Source organism: Mesoplodon bidens (genome assembly GCF_964165515.1).
Source record: "Mesoplodon bidens genome assembly, chromosome: X".
Taxonomy (NCBI): domain Eukaryota; kingdom Metazoa; phylum Chordata; class Mammalia; order Artiodactyla; family Ziphiidae; genus Mesoplodon; species Mesoplodon bidens.
In genome coordinates this window covers 52,187,746-52,210,931 of record NC_138163.1, presented here as the reverse complement: position 1 = coordinate 52,210,931, position 23,186 = coordinate 52,187,746, and positions in this window count along the sequence as shown.

The following is a 23,186-nucleotide window of genomic DNA, read 5'->3' as shown; positions in this document are numbered from 1 at the left end:
ATCTGTTGATCAATTAGCCACCTTCAGAGGTTGCTACAGGTCAAACCAGTGTGACTACCCTTCCATCCTTGCTGTTTATTAAGTAAAGAGCACTCACCTTGAGGCAGGAGATTAAGTGCTCCTACTGGGCGTGCAGCTCCAGAACCCCAACATCCCCACTCAAGTGAGGGTGACCATGTCAGTGGCAGAATCTCCCATCTCATCTGTGGCCTACACAAGTCAGCCACTTCAGAACACTTCAAAGATGAAGATGCCCTCCACACTAATGTGTTTCTCAATGCTGTGGGGGAAAGGAGTGTCCTCTGGGTCCCAAACAGCAGCTGCCTGGCCCACCAACACACTGACTTCAAAGGCATTTCAATTCAAGTGACCAGAGGTACAGCTGGTAACGCTTGAAACTGAGTCCCCCTAAAACCGAGTTCCCTTGCCAAGTTTATGATTAACTTCTCTATCCAAAACTTTATTCCCTCTCTTGCCCCACTCATGATCTCCTCAGGATTTAGGAGTATCAAAGAAAAGGGGGGACTGACACTGAACAGAACCCTTCAGGGCCCTCCCGGGTACAAAAGCCCCGCCCTGTTCCCTGTTTCTTATCTGTAGGAAAAGGCTTTGGCCTCCTAGGCCTTCCCTGAGTTCCAAACAACAGACTCAAGCACTTACTAATTAGGGAAGTAAGGAAATGCAGAAACAAAGGAAAAGCAGTCAAAGAAACGAAATTGAGTTATCTGTAGAGAGGTGGATGGACCTAGAGTCTGTCATACAGAGTGAAGTAAGTCAAAAAGGGAAAAAGAAATACTGTACGCTAACACATATATAGGGAATCTAAAAAAAATTGGTCATGAAGGACCGAGGGGCAAGACGGGAATAAAGACACCGACCTACTAGAGAATGGACTTGAGGATACGGGGACCGGGAAGGGTAAGCTGGGATGAAGTGAGAGAGTGGCATGGACATGTATACACTACCAAACATAAAATAGATAGCTAGTGGGAAGCAGCCGCATACCACAGGGAGATCAGCCTGGTGCCTGGTGACCACCTACAGGGGTGGGATACGGAGGGTGGGAGGCAGGGAGACACAAGAGGGAAGAGATATAGGGACATATGTATATGTATAACTGATTCAGTTTGTTAGAAACAGAAACTAACACACCACTGTAAAGCAATTATACTCCAATAATGATGTTTAAAGAAAAGAAAGAAAAGCAGGGAAGAACAATAGTGCAGTGATAAAGCAGAGTCCTAGTTTCTCTGCAAGGGATAACAACTTCATACATATCTTTGAGCTGTTATGCAGAAACTAAGATCCCCTGCCCAGGTGGAGGATGGTGACTCCATGCTGACCACAAGCACACCGACCCCAGACTGGTTAGAACCAGAATACTGATGATTAAGATCCCTGAAACAGCACCCTGTTTCCTCACCAACAAACAATCAGAGGAAAGTCATGCACTTCCCTGAAAGTCAGCAGGGAGTTAGAGTCTTCTGAACACAAGCAGCCAGTTCTCCTTGCTTGGCACCCAGAAAACAAACACTGTACTTTCCTTCACCGACAACCCAGCGTCAGTAGATTGGCTTTGCTGTGCAGCAGGCAAGTGGACCCAAGTTCTGTCCAGTCACGCAACTGCAACTCTTTCACCATTGTGTGCCATGGAACACTAATGATTCGTCCTCTGTTACCAACTGGGTCCTTACTATCTTCAGATCCACCTAGACCGGATAACCCATCCCCGATCCCCACTTCCTTCACGGCCCTTTGCTTGCAACCAATTTTGGTGTCAAGTACTCTATTAATCAAAGTCCCCACTTCCTTATGCCAGATATACATTCTAGCTATTTTACAAAAATAAGACATCTTTAATAAAACATATCACACAGCTTACAAAAATTCTGTGAGGGCCAGAAAAGTGGGCATGGATGCCGCACAGCCAGGGGAAGCCCCCTCACGCCGTGGGACTGGTATAGCTGAAACACCCCTGCTGCCTATGAGCTAACCAACATGTATGACAGAGACTGAATTCCAGGCACTCTGCTGTGGCTGCCCATAAAAACCAGAGACCTCTCCCATCATACGTAGCTGATCCTGCTTGTGGCTCCCACATTACTCAGTTCTACCTCCAAGTTTCACTATGGTGCATAGGCTTGATACACAGAGGTCTTCTTTGGGACCCTAGACAAAAGGGGGTCTAGCAAACATACACACACACACACACACTAACGTAGGTCTCCATTCTTGTTTTTACCTTTCCATTTCTCTACGGTACAAGAAAACATGTAAGAGTGTTTATGAGTGTTGGAATACTTGCCAGCTGAGCCAACTTGAGGTATATTCCACAGGTCCATTTTTTTGGCTATTGGAAATGGTAATTTCACATTGAAAATATAATTTTCTGTTTTGTGAAATTATTTTGTGTATATTAGTCTTAGGTCCAATAAACTGGTTAATCACTATTATTATAATTTTCCATAGATCCTCCTGAGCTTTATATGAAGACAACTATACTCACAGTTTTGTTCCTTTTCACTTTTACACATATATTAATTAATGTATGTATGTATTTTGGCTTACTGCAATGCCTAGGAGACTCAGTAAGATGTTGAACAGAAGTGATTATAGGAATCATCTTTGCCTCTTCTGATTTAGAATGGAATGCTTTTAATGTCTCATTATTACTTACAGTGTTTGTTATAGATTTTTTAAAGCACACATTATAATTTGAAAGAAATATCTTTCTATTCCCAGTTAGCTAAGTGTTATTTTTGTTGTTGTTTAATCTTGATTGGTTGTTGAATTTTATTGCATGCATTTTTTTCTGGAATCTTTGTGATAATCATCCTTTTCTTGCTCCTTTATCCTATGAATGTGTTGAACTACGTTATGACTCTCCTAATGTTAAACCAACATTGCAAGTTTGGTATAAACACAACTTTGCCCTGATGTACTATCTGTTTTAGCCATTGCTGGATTAAGTTTGTCTTTATCTTATTTCTATTTTTTTGCATTTTTATAACTAATTAAGATTGACCAGTAATTTTGCCTTCTCATGCATGCAATGTCAAGAATAAGCTGAATATTTTGTTTCCCCAATATAATGTTCTTTTGTCTAGAAATTACCCATTCAGTGTTAATTTTCAAATTATCAGCATATCTTTTTCATAATATTATCTTTTAAAGCTTTCTTGTAAATACAAGCAAGACACCTTCTTCGAAAGTGGCTTATCTGTGCCTTCTAATTTTCTTGACCCATACTGCCAAAGGTTTCCTTATTTTTTTATATTTTGAAAGCACTAACATCTAGCATTTGTATTCAACTCATCCATATCTGTTATCAATTTCATTAACTTGTGCTCTTATTTTTTTTTCTTGCCAATATGGAAATGCATGAGATGATTTTTATCAAGTATGTGACAAATCCACAGTCTTTTCATCTACCATCACGTTTTCTTTTATAATTGCTATCCTCGAATAGCATGGATATCCAAATATCCAGTACATTTAATTACTTGGAAAAGACCTGTGGCTTACCAATGTGGGGGGTTTAACTAAATCCACTGTTGAAATATCAGATGATTAAGGGAGATGGAACTGCAGCATTGAAGCAAAAGAACTTCTATGATAAGTACATATGAACGTCATTGAAGAGGACAGCATACAATATAGAAAGGAGTAGGAAGAGAAAGAGCACAGATTTTGAAATCATATATCCAGAATGTGCTCTGTCCCTTATTGCGTATATGATTTTAGGCGAGTATTTTACCTCTCTGAGCCTCAGTTCCATCATGCGGTAGTGCTGTTTGCCACGTGTTTCCATTTGTCCCTGTTCCGGGGACCTGGAAGTGCTGTACTTCTTCACCTCCTTGGTTTGGACAGGGCTGTGTATGTGACGGGTTCTGGCTAATGGGTTGTGAGTGACATGTGCTATTTCTGGGCCAGAACATATGGTTGTTGGATTGAGACCTTGCAGGGTCCTCTTAACCTCAGGCACAGGGACTGACAACTATCTAGATGATGGCTGCTCTGTCACTTTGGGTCTCCAAGTCATTCCAGTAAGAATGGCTCAGACCCCCAATGTCCACCATCCTGTGAGGGGCATGCACCTGCCATGGACATGTAGTCAAAGTGAGGAATAAGCCCCTGAGATATGGGGACTGTCTATTACCACAGCATAATCTAGCCTATCTTGATTCTTGTATCTTATCTGTAAATTAAAATAACATCCTCTCAGGATTTTTCTGAGGTTTAAATGAGAAAACTGGTATGACAAGGTTGCCACAGTGCTTGACATATAACAGGAACTCAAAAAATGGCAGCTATAATGATTAAATAATAATAGAAAACTAGTTTTGAAAAAGTGTGGAAAATTGCTATAAAATGAGAGCTATTTCATCCACTCATCCTTACGGGTAAGTTGTATCATCTTTTCAAGAGTGGGGCATTTTATTTGATTTTTAAGACTTCCTAATGACTAGCACTTATGCACTTATTTCTTGCCATCATGATATCAGAAACATAAATTGAGGTTATATGTAAAGAATGAAAAAGTGGAAAGATTAAGCAAAAGAGAGAATGACTAATGGCATAAGATATAATGAGTTAGCAATAAGTAGTTTCTCAATGAGAAGAACAGATTATAATTATTAGTAAGCATACATTCTACTTAGTAAACAAAGGTACAAGGTATTAATGCGGCAGAAGAGATTTAGTTTGAACAGGCTTTCCCAAAATGTTTTCTGAGGAACACTAGTACTTCTAGTGGACTGTGGGAAAATGTTCCATCCCCATATAGCTTGAGGAAACTACCTGCTACAGACTGACTCTTTAAGTACCAACCTAGGCTCCAAGGTGACAGTATTTGCAGTTTGAGTCACTGGTAGGTGATTAGGTCATGAGGGAGGTGCCGTCATGAATGGGATTAGTGCCTTTATAAAAGAGGACCCAGAGAGCTCCCTTGCCCTTTCTGCCACGTGAGGATACAGCGTGAAGACAGCCCTTTATGAACCAGGAAGCAGACTCTCACCAGACACTCAACCTGCTCGTGCCTTGATTTTGGACTTCACAGACTCCAGAACCAGGAAAAATAAATTCTTGTAAGTTACAAGCTACCCGGTCTACGGTGTTCTACTACAGCAGCCTGAACAAGCTAAGACACTACCCTTCTATTTGAGAGTCAAGTGGCATATTATCTTAAAAATATGACAATACAGAAATCCTTTTACCTTCATTTTTGTATGTCCCATATTTCTTCAATGAATAAAAGCATTTTTGTTGTTGCTGTCTCTCAGACATAGTGTGTTGTAGAACAAACCTGAAAGTGCTGAAATGAGAGGAAAGAAATGGCTATTATATAATTTTAAAAATATATCACTCTTTTAACCATCTCTCAAACAATATTTAAATCCCTCACAAATGTAAACACCATCTTTTACTTGCTGCATTTTACTCATTAAGTACCATCTATGTGATTTTAATGATACGTATCATCTATAATTTTACTTAATATGGTTTTCTTAAATAAATTCACTGTTTTTTCCCACATGAAGGAAAGGGGAGAGCTTTCAAGGAATGTAACAAGGAATGGTTAGAAAATCAAGAGGAAAATCAGAAGCCAATAGTGTCTGGCTGGACTCATTTAAGCCGTTTAGAGAGTCCAAGCAGAAAAAGATTATGGCATCCCACCCCACACACACTTTGAAAAACTACTGATCGGCAAAGCATATACAGAAAACAAATTCTGAACCTTAACGTGCTGGCTACTTTCACACTTTTACTGGAAAACTATCAGATTAAAAAAAGTCTCTCTCCTTGCCTCTCTCCACAGAACAAATTAAGAGACAGAAATTCAGATCAGATTTGAAATCATCGATACGAACTGGCATCTAGGAGTTCTCTGCTGTTCCTAATAACAAACGTGGTCAGAGGAGTGCAGAGGACACCATCACATGGCAGGTAGTGAATACGGATACGAAACAGAGATAAGCAAGAGTAGGGCTTTAATGTGGGGGTTGGGAAGGAAGGGGGAAGGGAGGGGTCCACCCAGTTTCCCGAGCCTAGCTGCCGAGAGCAGCCCATGAACGCCTGCCGCCCGCTGTCCCGCCGATTCTGAGTGAACCTCTAGTACTGGAGGGCGCCCCGCCTACCCAACTACTGCCTACCGTGTCAAAATATGAATGTCGATGGAAAGGTTGGCATCAGAGCCAGAGCCTCATTAAGTTCCCCCTCAGCCAGGACAAGTACCTTAATTCTAAAGGTCTTCTTCACCTCTCGGTCTGACTCCTCAGAAGGCTAAGCCGAGCTACCCACCGTTCGGCAGGCTCTCCGCACGCTATAACGGCGCCTCCCTAGGTCACGACCTTACGGCGTCACGTGACTGCGGGAGCTACGTAACGTAACTCGCCGCTGTGGGGCCCTACCTGACTTCCAGGGGCTTGGCTGGCGGAGGCCACAGAGTAGAAGGATGCATGTGACGTCAGGATTCAGGAGCCCTCAATCGTGAACTGTGACTGAGAGAACTGAGCCTCAGGAGACCACAGCATGTCCCATGACCTTAGAATATACACGACCAACAGCCGAAGGGAAGGTGCGGTGTTCACATGACGGCAGGCGCTTTGCCTGCCATGTGATGGTAGAGGCCACATTCCTGTTGACTCAGGGATCTGAAGATTCTGGTAGGCAGCAATCTTCACGAGATTAGAGATGGCTGAGCCTGATGTGTGACCAAGGGGGATATGTGACCGACCATAGCATCCATATGACTCTCAGAAGCAGGTCACCTTTGTGACTTGGTGGGCTGAGGCTGCCACATGCCACTAGCTCCTGAGGGCCACATGACAGGATGAATCCACATGATGGGCAGGGTTTAGGAGTCTGCCATGCTCTAGTGACTTGAAAATCTGGATCTACCACATGATCATAGTGGCAATAGGTCCAGAGAGACTACACGAGCTCAGGGTTTAAGGGCTCATGGTGCTGACATGGCCAGTAGGTCTGGGCCTGCCACATAACTGTCTGGGCCTGCCACTTGATGGCCGCATCCGTGTGAACATAGCCATAGGAGCCCACGGTGCTCAAAAGCTGCGTCAGCCTCCTGAGTGTAGCATAGTGACAGTAGGGTTCTCCCGGCTGCGTGTTTCAGGAGGCCGTTCTCTTCACGAGAGCTGGAGATCTGAGATTGCCCACATTCCTGGGCTTCCCGTTGATGGTGGTGCCTCCGGACGTTCTTCCTCAGAACACAAGCTGGCTTCACCTGCCCCAACCCTTTTTTAATGTGCTAATGTGCTTCTTTCGTGTGCTAATTTTTTTTTCCTAATAACACGTGAAATTTAACACATAAATTAACACATAGCAATGGACTAGGTCCTCCCTAAATCCATAACCATTGCCATATTTTAGGGACTACTTGAAAAACCTAAGCAGTGGGTACAGGTAAGCTCTGTTGCTGTAATTTCATGCAAGTCTAAGAGAAATTAAAGCAAAGCCAGTAAGTGAATTTTAGCTGTTAATTTGAAAAAAAATGTATATAATGATTACTATGTGTCATGCACTTTAAAACGTCAACTCCTTTAATAGTGGCAATTCTATAAACTAGGTACTATGATTATTATTCGAGTTTTCACAGATGAGAAAGTGGAAGCACAGATGTGTTAAGTCACTTGCCTAAGAGGTATCTGAACCAATAGGTGCCAAACCAGGGTTTACTCCCAGGCACCCTGGCTCCAGACTTTGTGTTTGGATCACCCACAAGAGTCTCCAAAGAAAATGAAGAATAATTCAGTCTTCCTTATTCAGACTAACCTGAAAGCCATCCGCAGTTACTGAAAAGTTGAGATCATAGAGGACCTCTTTAAAGTGGCATTTAAATAATTTCCAGTACTGCCAGTAATTAGAACTAATCGAAGCTGAAGTCAGTTAAGGCCCTCAGATTAATTTTAAGGTATAAATATAAACTTATCTTTAATAAGTGAAGTATACGTGTATATAAAAGGTTGTATAAAATGCTAGACATTAGTTGAAAACGTTTCCTTCTTTTATTTTTAAACACTCTAAAGAGAAATATTTCAGACTTTATGGCTCTTTATGGAATTCCAAAAGTTAAAAGTGAGCAGAATCTGAATTAGATATTACTGCACTTATATTTTGTTTGCATCTTCCTAGAAAGGACAGAGAAAGGGAAAGGAGAATACACAATATAGTTCTGTTTTTTTTAATTGCAGTTTTACAAACACCTCTTTTGCTGATTTGTGTGGAAAACTGAAGATCTGTGTGTATATCCAAAAGAGGTTTGATGTGATCTTGCCCGTTTGCTGGCTTAGGCAAACTTAATGCTATACAAGCAGTGGTATTATTTTGCTGGCACCCTGCAACGTGGCATGGCTACATAAATAACCTGAAGAAAATACAACAGACCAAATTTTGCACCATGGTTAAATTTGAATACACTAGTAAGGATAACAGACTGTGTTTGTAGTTTTAGCTTACTGAAGGAAGTAGTGATTTTTTGGAGTGACTCTGGGCACATTGGTGTTACTTAGATAATTTTGGAAAATTATTTATGGGACATATGTAAATGCAGGGTATGAAAATGGAGACACGTGTTTACAATAGAGCCTGTTATGAAAACTCAAGATGGATTTAGGAAGCATCTGTATACAATCACTGGATGGAATCTGCCATCATGACCTGATGTCTGTCCCAACTGTAGCTTCTGTAATGGACAAATCCACTAATGGTGATTGAGGTCAACTTCTTTCACCAAAAGGCAAACCCTGGAGTTCTAATTATAACTTTCTTGGGAAGGGTCAGATATTCTCCTGTCAGAACTAATGGTCGTATCATTTATTCTTGCCCTGCGATGATTACCAGGAGTTATTTAAGGATTAAAGTGTATTTAGTTACACCAGTGGGTGCCTGTCAGCTCTTTCTAACATACATTGGGGAAGGGACGCTAAGGCTTTGGATAAACCCTATATGAACACAGCTTATGTGAGCTAGGCAGTTTAGGAACTCCATGTATCAGGTGCTGTGTCTGTTTAGGTGAGGCAGGCTGATAAGCTATTCTTCTTGAATGTTGTTTGGCAAGGTTTACTGGGAACAACTTTTACTTCTTTTACATTTCTGTTTTGGGGTGGACGTTTTGGAGGTCAGTGCTAGTGGCTTTGTTTAACACAGAGAAATGGGAAAGGAGAATAGCAGACATTTGTGATGCTGCTAAATTAAACACAAATACTCAAATGCTTTTGGTTCAAACACAAATATGTACAACTCAAGTAGAGATCCTATGTGAATTTACTTTCAGAAAGGAAAATTGACTTAATCTGGTACCATTATCCAAGAGAACTTATCAGATATTGCTGTACATTTATAGAAATGGTAATCGAAACATGTTTTTCTTTGTTCCTTTAAGAAGCTCGTTAATTAACTAGAAGTGACTTTACTGTCAGTGTCAAGCAATGGGAAAGAAGAAAAACAATTGTAGATAGTGTTCCCTGTCAGAGTACTCAGTGTGCTCCCTTCCCCCAGCACAGTGTAAATTTTAACAGCTCTAAGTGATGAGCTCATTCTTGGGGACTACCACAGCGTTGAAACAGAAAATTACATCCACAGCGAAAACTTCTTTTGAGGCCAAAGGATGGAAAGGGTCGAGAAGGCAGGGATTCCTTTCACGGTTTTTGCTTATAAACTATGTCATTTGTGATGGTATGATTCTCTGGTACAGTTTGAAAATCCCTTCCGGGTGAAGACCATTTAAAAATTAAATAAGTGTGTTTCAAGGCTTTAAAAATTATTAGACAGGGAGAATTGAAGTGGTCCTAGCTTGGCTCTTGTTATCCACTCATTGTAACTATTTTTTTTTGCCACAACCCCCAAATAATTCTAACTATAGTCTTTGAAAGTATTGTGATATGTGTTTTTACGTAAACAGCCACATTGTTTTCTTGTTACGATATCACACTGCCATCTACTGCTGGTGGATATGTTCCCATATGATGTAAATGAGTGACATTTGCCAGCTTTCTTTAGGATAGAAGCAGGCTTTGAGGACTAAGTCATATCAATGAACTCTGCACTTTCGTCACATCATCAGATGATGTTTTAATTATCTAATTCATGTAGCCCATTTGGGTCCAAAGATCATTTAAAATGTACATGATGTTCTACCTTTTTTTTCCCCACAAAATCTGGAAAAACCTGGCATATCCTGTGCTCTCTAAAAACTGACAGTCACTTGCAATGGTTAACTATCACTGGATTCTGTAATTCTAATTTAGTCTAGTGTTTCTGTTTTTATATGGGACAGGTTGATGCAATTCAAAGTCTCCCAAATAGGGAGGGGGATCAAGATGGTGGAGTAGAAGTATGTGGAGCTCACCTCTCCCCACAAACACATTAAAAATACCCCTACATGTGAGGCAATTCTCTCAGAAAACCAACTGGAAACTGGGAGAAGATCTCCTACACAACCAAAGCTGCAAGGAATATTTCTACATATCCAGGAAGGACAGAAAACATTTTAAAGGCATGAGGACGGTCCTGGCACCGCTGGGGGAGATCTGTAAAGGAGGAGAGGTACACATAGGCAGACCCTTGACCCAGGAAGCCCCCTTGCCTGCTGGAAAAGCTGCTGGGATAGATGGAGGGGCTGGAAAAGCCTAAATTCTGCTCACAAGGAGTGCATGCATGCTGGCTTGCTAACAATCAGGGCAGAGAGAGACTGGCACTGGCAGCTGCTGCCTTGCTGCACTTCCCAATCCAAAGCACACACAAGGTGGTGGGGCCACAGATGCCCACAGCAGCTGAGTATTGAATCTTAGGTAGACCGGTCCAGGGAGAGGACCTGATCTAGATGTGTGGATACAGATCATAGGGCCTGGGGTATGGTCTGGGCCAAACCAAGGAGCCCATTGTCAGCCTGCACATAGTGGGGGCAGGTCCTGCCACAGTGCCCATTGTCAGTGTGCACACAGTGGGGTCAGGTCTGGCCATGGTGGACTTTGCCAACACGTGCGCCAGATGGCACCACGGAGGGCACAGCAGCTGGGCACTGCATCTCGGTTGGATGGGCACAGGGCAAGGGTATGCAGTTGTTCATTTCACGGTGGGAGCACACTGGCCCCGCTCACTCTACACCATAGCTAGGAGCCAGATCTGGAGCTGACAGGTCCTGGGAGAGGTCTGACACAGAGGCAGCCCAGGTTCCAGGCAGCGGCACAACCACCTCAATTCCTGTAGCCACAGGGCCACGGCCCCCAGCACCAGCCTACTGCACACCACATCCCAGCACTAGGTCTGGGGTGAACACAACAGAGAAAGAGATGCAACCATGGGCTGCTTCTGGGCAGAGTCATGGATGCCTGCACTGGAGGCACATAGGTTTGCAGTGACCACACGGACCTCATTAGCTTCAGTGGTCACCTCCTTTGCATCAGGGCATGGGCTCAGGGGCAGTGGAACCTAACTGAACCTGACCCTCAGGGCTTCTACTCCAACAGCTGGGAATAAGACCCCAGCCCCAACAGGGCTGTGACAGCCATAATGCAAAGAGGAGGCCCCAGCCAACAACCAGTGCAGCCTCTGGTCAACACAACTTCAAGCACACACCCTATCAAGGGAACAAGGGCCAGCACACTTTAAGGAAATACGTGGCAAGCACCCACACCAAAACCAGCCCTTGCACCAAAACTATTGGACTCATACCGTCTACAGAGGGATCCTCCAACATAAAATCACCCCTTCAAGAACACAGTAGATTCATGCCTGTCCTAAATTCAGAGATGAAGAAAGTTAAGTAGAATGAAAAACAGTGGAAGTATTCCCAAAAAACAGAACAAGAGAAATCCCCTGAAGGAACAAATAATGAAGGAGACCTCACCAGTCTACTAGACCCCAGATTCAGAAAGGAGGTAGGGAATAGGCTAAAGAAATTAAGGAAGATTATTGATAGAAATGCAGATCACTGCAACAAGGAAATAGAAACTATAAAGAGAAATCAATCAAAACTAGACAATTCAATTGCTGAGATAATAAACAAAATAAAAGCAATAAATAGCAGACTAACCAAAGCAGAAGAATAAATAAGTGATCTGGAAGACAGAATAATGGAAACCACCAAATCAGAACAGCAGACAGAAAGACAAATTTTTTAAAATGAAGAATACATAGGAGATCTATAGGATAATATAAAGCATGCGTAATATGCATAATCATATGCATAATGGGCACAGTCATATGCATAATAGGGGTACCAGAAGAAGAGGAGAGAGAAAAGGGGATAGAAAATGTATTTGAAGAAATTATGGCTGAAAACTTCCCAAACCTAAAGAAGAAAACCGATATCCAGGTACAGGAAGCACAGAGGGTCCCACACAAGAAGAACCCAAATAGAGTGACAGCAAGACGTAGCATAATTAAAATGGCAAAAGTGAAAGATATAGAGAACTACAAAGTCAACTGGAAAACAGGGTTTAAAATGGCAGCAAGTACATACTTATCAATAATTACTTTAAATATCAGTGGACTGAATGCTCCCATCAAAAGACAGAGTAGCTGAATGGATAAAAAAAAACACCAAGAACCTACAATATGCTGCCTATAAGAGACTACTTCAGGGCACAAGACACAGACAGATTGAAAGTGAGGAGATGGAAAGCTATTTCATGCAAATGGAAACAACAAGAAAGCAGGGTTAGCAATACACATATCAGAAAAAAAATAGACTTAAAACAAAGTCCATAAAGACAAAGAAGGACATTATGTAATGATAAAGGGATCAATAAAGAAGAGGATATTACACTTGTTAGCATATATACACCCAGTAGAGGAGCACCTAAATATATAAAACAGATACTTACAGACGTAAAGGGAGAAATTAACAGGAATGCTATAATACTAGGAGACTTTAAAACCTCACTGACATCAATGGACACATCTTCCAGACAGAAAATCAGTACGGCAACAGAGGCCCTAAATGACACAATAGACCACTTGGACTTAATTTTTACCTACAGGACACTACATCCCCCAAATAAACAGAATACACATTCTTTCCAAGCTTGCAAGGCACGTTCTCTAGGAGAGGCCACATACTAGGACAGAAAACAAACCTCAACACATTTAAGAGGATAGAAATGACTTAAGCATCATTTATTACCACAATGTTATGAAACTAGAAATCAAGCACAGAAAGAAAAATGGGGAAAGAACGAATACATGGAGACTGAACAACATGCTACCAAAAAAACAGTGGGTTAATGATGAAATCAAAGAAGAAATCAGGAAATACTTCAAGACAAATGACAATGAAAACACAGCCTTCCAAAATCTATGTGATGCAGCAAAAGCAATTCTCAGAGGGAAGTAAAAAGCGATTCAGGCCTTCCTCAAGGAACAAGAAAAATCTCAAATAAACAAAAAGAGAAAAAGAATTCGAAAAAAAAGAACGAAAAAATTCCCAAAGTCAGTTCTTTGGGAAAGATCAGATGGAAATAAATAAAATAGAGGTAAAAATAGAAAAGATCAATAAAACCAAGGGCTAGATTTTTGGAAAGACACACAAAGTTGACAAACTTCTAGCCAGGCTCACCAAGAAAAAAAGAGAAAGGGCCCAAATAAGCAAAATAAAAAATGAAACAGAAGCAACAACTAATACCAGAAAAATACAAAAAAATAAACTCACAAAAACCAAAACACATAAGAGAATATTATGAACAGTTATATGCCAGAAAATTAGACAACCAAGAAGAAATGGACAAGTTCCTAGAAATATACAGCCTGCCAAATTTGAGTCAAGAAGAAACAGATAATTTGAACAGACCAATCACTAGAAGTGAAATAGAATCTGTAATTAAAACAAAACAAAACCTCCCTGCAAACAAAAGTCCAGTACCAGACAGCTTCACCAGTGAATTGTACCAAACATACATAGAACTTATACCTATACTTCTCAAACTCTCCCAAAAGGTTGAAGAGGAGGGAACAGTCCCAAATTCATTCTATGAAGCCACCATCACCCTGATACCAGAAGCAGACAAAGACACTACCAAGAAAGATAATTACAGGCCAATGTCTGTGAAGAATATAGATGCAAAAATCCTCAACCACATATTAGCAAACCGAATCCAACGCTACATTAAACAGGATCATACACCGTGATCCAGCTGGATTCATTCCAGTTGCCCTGATAGCCTTATGGGAGTTCCCCTGTATGGTATTTGTTGCTTTTCCCTCGCTGCTTTTAATATTCTCTCTTTATCTTTAATTTTTGCCATTCTAACTCCAGTGTGTCTTGGTGTGGTCTCCTTTGGCTTGACCCTGTTTGGGACTCTCTGTGCTTACTAAACCTGGATATCTCTTTGCTTTCCCAGGTTAGGGATGTTTTCAGCTATCGTGTCTTCACATATGTTCTCTGCCCCTTTCTCTTTCTCTTCTCCTTCTCAGACCCCTATAATGCAAATGTTAGTACACTTGCTGTTGTCCCAGAGGTCTCTTAAACTGCCCTATTTCTTTTTCTCTTTTTTCTTTCTTCTATTCTGCTTCAGTTATTTCTTCTACACCATCTTCCAGCTTGCTCGTCCATTCCTCTGCATCATTTCATTTACTGTTGATTCCATGTAGTGCATTTTTCATTTCCGATAGTGTTCTTCTCTGTGTGGTTCTTCCTCATATTTTCGAAATCTTTGTTAAAAACTTCTCACTCTGTTCATCCAATCTTCTCCTGAGTTCTTTGAACATCTTTATGTTCATTACCCTGAACTCTTTATCAGGTAGATCTCCTATCTCCATTTCACTTTGTTCTTCTTCTGGGGTTTTATCGTGTTCCTTTGTTTGGAATAGATTCCTCTGTTGCCTCATTTTGTCCAATTTTCTAATTTATTTCTCTGTATCTGGTAGGTTGGCTATATTTCCCAACCGTAGAGAAGTGGCTTTTTGTTGGAGACGTCCTTTGTGTCCCAGCCGAGCTCTCCCCTCTGGTCACCAGAGCTACATGCTCTAAGGGAGTCCCCTGTTAGGGCTGCGTGTGTCCTTCTGTTGTGAACGGCACACTACTGTGCATGGTGTGGTATGTGTGGCTGGCCCCTGTTCCACTGGGTTGCTAGGCCCTGCCTTGTGCAGTGGCTGGTGGCCACTGGTGAGTGAGGCTGGTTCATGAGGCTACTGGCTGCAGTGCATCAAGAAGTCCCAGGATTAGCGCTGGCCCACTGGTGGGTGGTTCTAGTCTATGCAGTGTGTGGTGGTGGGGCTAGAGGTCCTGTATGTAGTGTCAGCCTGCTGGTGGGCAGGGCCAGTTCCACATGGCTGGCTGCCGGGTTTTGGGGTGTCCAAAATCTGGTGATGGCCCACTGTTGAGTGGGGCTGGATCCCAGGGCAGCTAGATGTGGGGACCAAGGTGTCTTGGAACTAGTGTTGGCCTGCTGGTGGGTGGGGCTGTGGCCCAGAGAGTCCTGGAGCTAGTGCTCGCTCGCTGGTGGGCACAGCCAGGTTCCTGGTCTACGGACTACTGGGCCTCGGAGTCCTGAATCTAGTGTCAATTTGTTGGTGTGTGGGGCCAGTTCCTGACATAGCTGGGTATGGGGTCTGGGGTGTCCCAAGGCTGGCTTCATCCCACTGGTGAGTGGGGCCAGATCAAGGAGCAGCTGGTTGAGGGGCCCAATGTGTCCCAGAGATTGTGCCAGCCTGTTGGTGTATGGGCTGGGTCCTGGTATGCCAGGCGGCAGGGCTGTGGTGGTTCTTGGGCTAGTATTCCGAGAGGAATATTCCTTTTTACATATTTACAAATAGGTACACTAACAGAAGATGTTCTTTAATTTTATTACATTTTTATAAGACTGAATTTCTTCTAAAAGCTTGAAGATTTTTTTTCTTTTTTTCTTTTTTTGAGGTATGTGGGCCTCTCACTGTTGTGACCTCTCCTGTTGCGGAGCACAGGCTTCGGACGCGCAGGCTCAGTGGCCATGACTCACGCGCCCAGCCTCTCCGCGGCATGCGGCATCTTCCTTGACCCGGGCACGATACCATGCCCGTGCACCAGCAGGTGGACTCTCAACCACTGCACCACCAGGGAAGCCCAGCTTGAAGCATTTAAAGATATTCCATATTGAAATTTAATGGTGCTCTTTAAAGAAAATTGTTGCTGATCATAAATGTTGACAATTTTCTTGCTTCTCATCTTTCATATCTTTATGAACTCTGTGTTGTATACTACAGAATGGTAATACTTGATAAAATTGTAACTATAAAGAATCCATTCCCTTCTAGTCAAACTATCCTGACACAATAATATCAAGGTACGATAGTAAAGAAAAAGCTTTGACAAAAATTTGAGAAAGAAAATGAGATTTAAGTACGCTACCATGGATGACTTTGTGGTTCTTCCTAAACTTACTGCAGGGGTGAGAGCTCTAGTGCTTTCTAACTACCCATTCACTAATTCAATGTAGGTATTTCCTGAATAGAAGTATTTGTTACCTGGAAAGACATAGTAGTTGAAAGCCATTTGAGCTTGAGTACTGTGTGTATTATGCTCATATTGATAATTGTGCTTTCAAATGGTGCCTGAAGGTGACATTTTTGTTTACCTACGCAATATACACTCCTCATCTTCCTAACTGGTCTCAAATTTTCATTAGTGCATTTCCTCCCTCATACAGTCACATGTTTGGGGGGAATTTGACTGCTAGTTCCAAGGGTGAGACCAGAGTTACTCTAGATCTCACGCAATAATCCTATGTCCCTAGCCAGAGTCATTGGTTCAAGGTTGGGCCTGAGTCTTTATATCTTTGAGCCACTGGATCAACTAATCTAAAGTTTCCTTTACCTCTGGGCTCTCAGTTATATAAGCAAGTGTATTTCCTTATGGTATACACAAAAGTGGATTTTACTTTCTGTTACTTGTAACTTTGTTACTTACTGCTATATCCGTTTTTGAAGATATGTTATTAGGTGAATGTAAGTTCAGAATTTGTAATCTTAATACATTCTCTTTTATGGTTTGATAGCAACCTTCTTTGTTGCAATTGCTTGATGTCTATTTTGCCTGATAGTAATACAAATTAACCACGTTCCTTTCAGTTTTACTGATCATTGGTATTTTTTACCATCACTTTATTTTCATCCTTTCTGACAGTCTACTCTACCTGCTTCATAACCTACTGAAACATGTTCATAATGTCTGTATTAGACTGTGCACACTGTGACACAAAAATACCACAGACAAAGTGGCTTAACAACAGAAATTTGTTTCTCACAGTTCTGGAGGCTGGAAGTACAAGATCAAGGTGTGAGCAGGGTGATTTCTTCTAAGGCCTCTCTCCTTGGCTTGAAGATGGCCATCTTCTTGCTTCTTTTTCACGTGGTTGTCCCTCTGTGTATACACACTTCTGCTGTCTCTCTGTGTGTCCTAAACTCCTCTTCTTATAAGCACACCAGTCAGATGGGATTAAGGTATCCCCTAACAGCCTTAAATTAACTTAATCCCCTTTTAAAGGCCCTATCTCCAAATCCAGTCACGTTCTGAGGCACTGGTAATTAGGGCTTCAGGATATGAATTTTGGAAGAACACACTTCAGTCAATAACAAAACCTAATGTTAAGATGACGTTACCATAGAAAACAAGAGAGCAGAGGCAGGAGCAATGATGCGGAGCAGGCAGGAGGATGGCATGTTAGGCTTTCATTTTCCTGTAGCTTCTCCAGTTCCTACAATTCTCTAATGGCCAATGAATCCCAGGCCTTTGACTGGGAAACTTGCATTGCTACTACCTCAGCCTGGACCTAAAGGATGGGAACTAGTCATCCACATTAGTTAAGAGCTCACAGCTTAAAATCTAACACTTTCCTATTATCAGTAGATCTGCTGTTTTCTTCCAAGATACTTGACCCTTCTTAACCTCAGCTTATTAATTAGACACAGAGACAAAATAATTAGTCATACAACTCCAACTGTGAGAATTAAATGAAATTGAGATCTACTTCTGCACATCATCAGGGCTGTTTGCTGGGTGGAAGGTTTGGAAAGCTGTTTCCTCAGCCATTTATGCACAGCATGTTCAGGCTCATTCTATTCTAACAGCTCTATATTCTAGGTCATGCCACAGCATTGTCCATGAGACATGCAGAAGGGGAAGAGTTGCATCTGTACACTGGGGTTAGACCTTTTGGGGGCCCAATTATCTCACCAAATACCTCCCTTACTATTTAGCAACCAGAGCCACTTGCAGTCCTCTATTTCGACACCTAAACTTCAGGAAGACAGAGACATTGTCTGAATTTTTTCATGGTCCTATCTTCCCTTCTTAGCACAGAGCTTGACATGCGCTAGGTGCATGAATGAATGAATAGGTGGGTGAATGATAGTTATATTCCAGACATACATCTTTCTTCTCTGACACTTAGTAGCCCCTGGCAGGCCAGAGCCTTAGCCTTATAGCTAAGTCCAGTGGTTACGACTCGGCACTCTCACTGCATTGGGCCCAGGTTCAATCCCCGGTTTGGGAACTAAGATCCTGCAAGCCGCGCAGCACAGAAAAAAAAAAAAAAGATGGATGCATTATGTTGAACATAAATTATAGCTCAGTGAAGTTGGTTTTTAATATGTCGTTGTATCCCTTCCAGAATCTAGACCTCCGTCATGCTCATATGTGAAATCAACCTGTATTTTCAGATTGAACTGTACAGTTGGGTTTTTCATTTGTTTGCTTGCATGCTTGTTTTTTTGTTTTGTTTTGGGTTTTTCTTTTTTTTTTTCTTTGCCACAACCAAAAATATTCTCAGGATCTCCTGACTTATACATCCAACCACATGCTCCCCACCCAGATTTTTCATAGGCTCTGCAAACGACATGGTCAAAACAGAACTGTCAGTTTCCTGGCATTGCACCGAAGCTGGTCCTCCGTTCATTTCCCCATCGAAGAAAACCACCCTAACCCAGCTGCCAAAATCCACATTCCAAGAGACACACTTACTTCCTCTCTATCCCTTACCACAAACGTGGACTTCATCAACAAGTTCAGTCCTTCCAAGATACATGTCATTTCAAACCCCATCTCACCCCTTCCATTGCTATGACTGTGGTCTACGAGACTGTAACCTCTCACTCTCATGTGTGTCGTAGCCTCCTAATCTTGTGTCTTGATCTTACAGTTGCTCTACTTCAGTCTGTCCTCCAAGGAACATTTAGAATGAGCTTTAATAAATTAGATTATAAAAATAATTTCCCTTCCTTTCAGAAAGCACCCAATGGCTCCATCATAATAAGATCAAAAGCCAGAGTCCTTACCATGGCCCACAGGACCTTCTGTTATTGGGCCCCTCCTACCATTCTCACCTCATTTTCTAACGTTGTCCTCCCAATACACAATGGCATACAAGCTGTTCCCTAAAACTGGCAAGCTTGCCCATATCTTAAGGCCTTTCGTCTTGCTCTTCCCTCTGCCTCGAGGGCTCAGCTCCAATATCTTCCCACTGCTGACTGTGTACTTCTTGTTATTTGAATATTAAATCTAAGTTACGCCTTCAGAAAATCCTTCCTTACCTTCCCCACCCTAGTCATTCTCTGTCACATTTTCCCATATTATTTTCTTAATGGCTTTTAAATCTTGAGTGAATCAACCCCTGTAGAATGTGAGCTCCATGAGAACCATGACCCTGTCTGTCAGGTTCTCTGATTTATCTTCAGTGCCTACTACAGTGCTTCACATATCATTGGTAACCAATAAATATTTGTTGAATGAATGAATGAGTGAGTGAATGACGTAGATTAAGCACGCTAAGTTGTGAGGACTCAGGCATAGTCTTGGACATGGGATTTGGGCGGATGGGAGAGGGACCTCAGGTGTCTCTGAAGCAGCAGTTTTGTTTGAACCCAAGAAAACTGTGGTTGGAAAACTGGGTAGAAAGGACATGATAATTGAGGTAGTGCTTCTAGCTGCCTTGGGTATGAAAGTGTAGCATGTGTTCTATACCAATTCTCCTTCTTTCTTAAAAAAAGAATCCCACATTTATTTGGTACAGTAATGTTTCCAGTAAAAGAACATATTTATAGCCTGCTTTGCAGGCAAGCATGGTCATATGACCAACTCCTACCTAATGAGGTGATGGCAGAAGTGTTGTATAGTAGTTCCAGGAAGGTAGCGAAAAGGGAGACGAATTTCTCAGACCAAGGTATTTCTCATACCATCTGTTGTGGACTGAACTGTGTCCTACTCAAATTCATATGTTGAAGCTTTAACCACCAGTACCTCAGAATGTGGCTGTGTTTGAAGTTAGGGTCTTTAAAGAGGTGATTAAATTAAAATGAGGCCATTAGGGTAGACACTAATCCAATATGATTGGTTTCCTTATAAGAGGAGTTTAGGACACATAAAGAGATACCAGGGTGTGTATGCACAGAGGGACAACCATGTGAAGAAGGACTAAGAAGGAGGCCATTTGCAAGCCAAGGAGAGAGTCTCAGAAGAAACCAAACCTGTGGACACCTGGATCTTGGACTTCCATCCTTTAAAATGTGAGAAATAAATTTGTGTTGTTTAAGCTACTCAGCCTGTGGTATCTTGTTATGGCAGCCATAGCAAACTAATACACCATCAGATAAGGTTTTCAATTTTGACATCTGATTAGAATCAACTGAGGTGAACCTTGAAGATACTGATGACTAGCTTATCCCTAGAGGCTCTGATTCAGTTGGTTGAATCTGAGCATTAGAGGGGATCCTAATGGATATCCAGAGTTGAAAACCACATGTCTAGGAGAATAGTTTTGTGCACTCCATTGAGCAGTTTGAGAGTGATGAATCCAGCATCATTTAGAAGGCATCCCCCCGTATCTCCCTCCTTCCACTGTTCTTCCTCTCCCCCATATCCCCCTTCTTTTTCCGCCCTATCCAGATCTCCACAGATGGACCCAGAGATGCCCCCACCTCTTAATTCTGTTCCATATCCAAGTTCAGTCCTAATTTGAGGAACATTTAATAGCTTCAGCCCCACTTCTGCCCTCCCTGTCAAGAAAAGTGAGTCTCGAGGGGCCTCACATTCTCTTACTCTGCCTGTTAGCCAGAGCCAGGGCAGCTCTCTAGAGGTAACTTCTTGCCTCTTAATCCAATTATAAAATGGACGAAAGACATGAACAGAGAGCAAATAGGCTTAGGAAAAGCTATTCAACATATTTAGCCATCATGCAAATGCAAATTAAAAGCACAATGAAATGTTAAACCCACCTATCAGAATGGCTGAAAAAAAGTGACAAAATCAAATGTAGGTGACACTGGATAAACTGAGTCACTCATACATTGCCAAAGGGAGTGCAAAATGGTACAGGCCGTCTGGAAAACAATTTGGCAGGTTTTTCCAAACGAAACATGCAATTACCATACGATACAGCAGTTGAACTCTGGGCAGTTTTCCCAGAGAAATGAAAATTTATGTTTACACAAAAACCTTTACATGAAGTTCATCACAGTTTTACTCACAATAGTTAAAAAGGGGAAATAGCCCCAATGGCTTTCAATGGGGGAATGGCTAAACAAACTGTGGTACATTCACACCATGGAATCGTATTCAGCAATAAAAAGGAACAGATGATAGACACACTTTACAACTTGGATGGATCTCAGGAGAGTTATGCTGAGTGAAAGAAATCCATTTCTAAAGGTAATGTACTATAGGATTCCATTTCTGTGACATTTAGGAAATTATAATAGTGTTTGACAGAGTTTAGGGATGTGGGATCAGGAAGAACGTGGGTGTGACTATAAAGGCTAACATGAGGGAAACGTGTGGTGATGAAACAGTTTTTTATCTTGTTTGTGGTGATGTTTAGAACACCTACACAGCTGGTAAAAGTGCATGGAATTATATATATAAGTACTATACACAAGTGTTCTGACACACAAATGAGTGCATGTAAAATGGCGAAATTGTGGTAAGCTCAGTGGATTGTACGAATGTCCGTTTCTTAGTTTCAATACTGTACTAAAGTAATACAAGGTGTTATCATTAGGAGAAGGTGAGTGATGGGTATACATGATCTCTCTACACATTTTTTGGCAACTTTTGGTAAATCAATAATTATTTCAAATTTAAAAAGTTAGAAAAACAACACAGGATTTGTGGGGAAAACAGTCTTAGGTACAGAGCCTAAGAACCTAATAAAAATGTTAACAAAGTTTTAGACCTGTTAAATGATTAAGAAACCCATAATTATTGGAGTAAATATGGTACTTTACTTGCTAAATCCATTATATTTGTTTATAGAAGTGAACATCAGAACGGTCACAACTTGTGAGTACTGAAGTGGTGGAGAGAAGGTTATCAGGAGGCAAAGTGTGGATTTTAGGGTAGTCCAGGAATGGAGTCGTTACTGTATAATTTTCAAGCACTGTGTAGGTCAGATATAAATGCTAGAGACTGCCAGGAATGATGTAGGAGATGGGACCTTTTGGTCCTGGCCCCACTAACTCATGGTTGTGTCAGGGGAAAAGCAATCCAAGACACACAACATATAATGTGCAATGTTACTCTTTAATATAAACAAGGATCATGCGTGGGAAAAATATACAACAATGGGCAGGCCTACATAGTAAACTTTGGCTTCCTGATTAGCTGGACTGCAAGCTTAGTCATGGATATGGCTTCAGTTAAGAGAAGAGAGGTAACAAATATGATGAGGATGAAAATGACATCTAAAGGCTCATTTGCAGAGTTTTGTTCTCAAGATCCCAGGTCAGTGGATGAGGGTCTCATCTGGAATTTTGCCCTTGGACTGAAGAAAGTAAAGAGAAAGAATTGGGATGTCAGCAGAGCCAGCAGCCGTGAGTGTCAACCCCAGGGCACCTGACTTCTGTCCGCCTTCACCTTCCTGAAACCCTAGAGGTCTATTTCGTCTTATCTCTGAATTCTCAGAATTCACTTTTTGATGAGTAAAGAAATGTTTAGTTCTGGTATAGTCTAGTCATTGTACTGAAAGCACCTGTAGTGGGGGAGGATAGATGACCTCCCTTAGGACCAAACTGGAGACACTTGACCACACAACTTCTTTGCTAAATCTATGCTACAAGAGCAAGCCTTCAAGTTTACCAACATGTATGTACCAGAATGAGCAGATGCCATTGCATGTAATGCTGAAAAAGAGGCGAAAAGGTAAATGGCTATCAATAATAGCTTATGGCTTCCAGGAATTCAATTGTTTAATATATTGATCTTA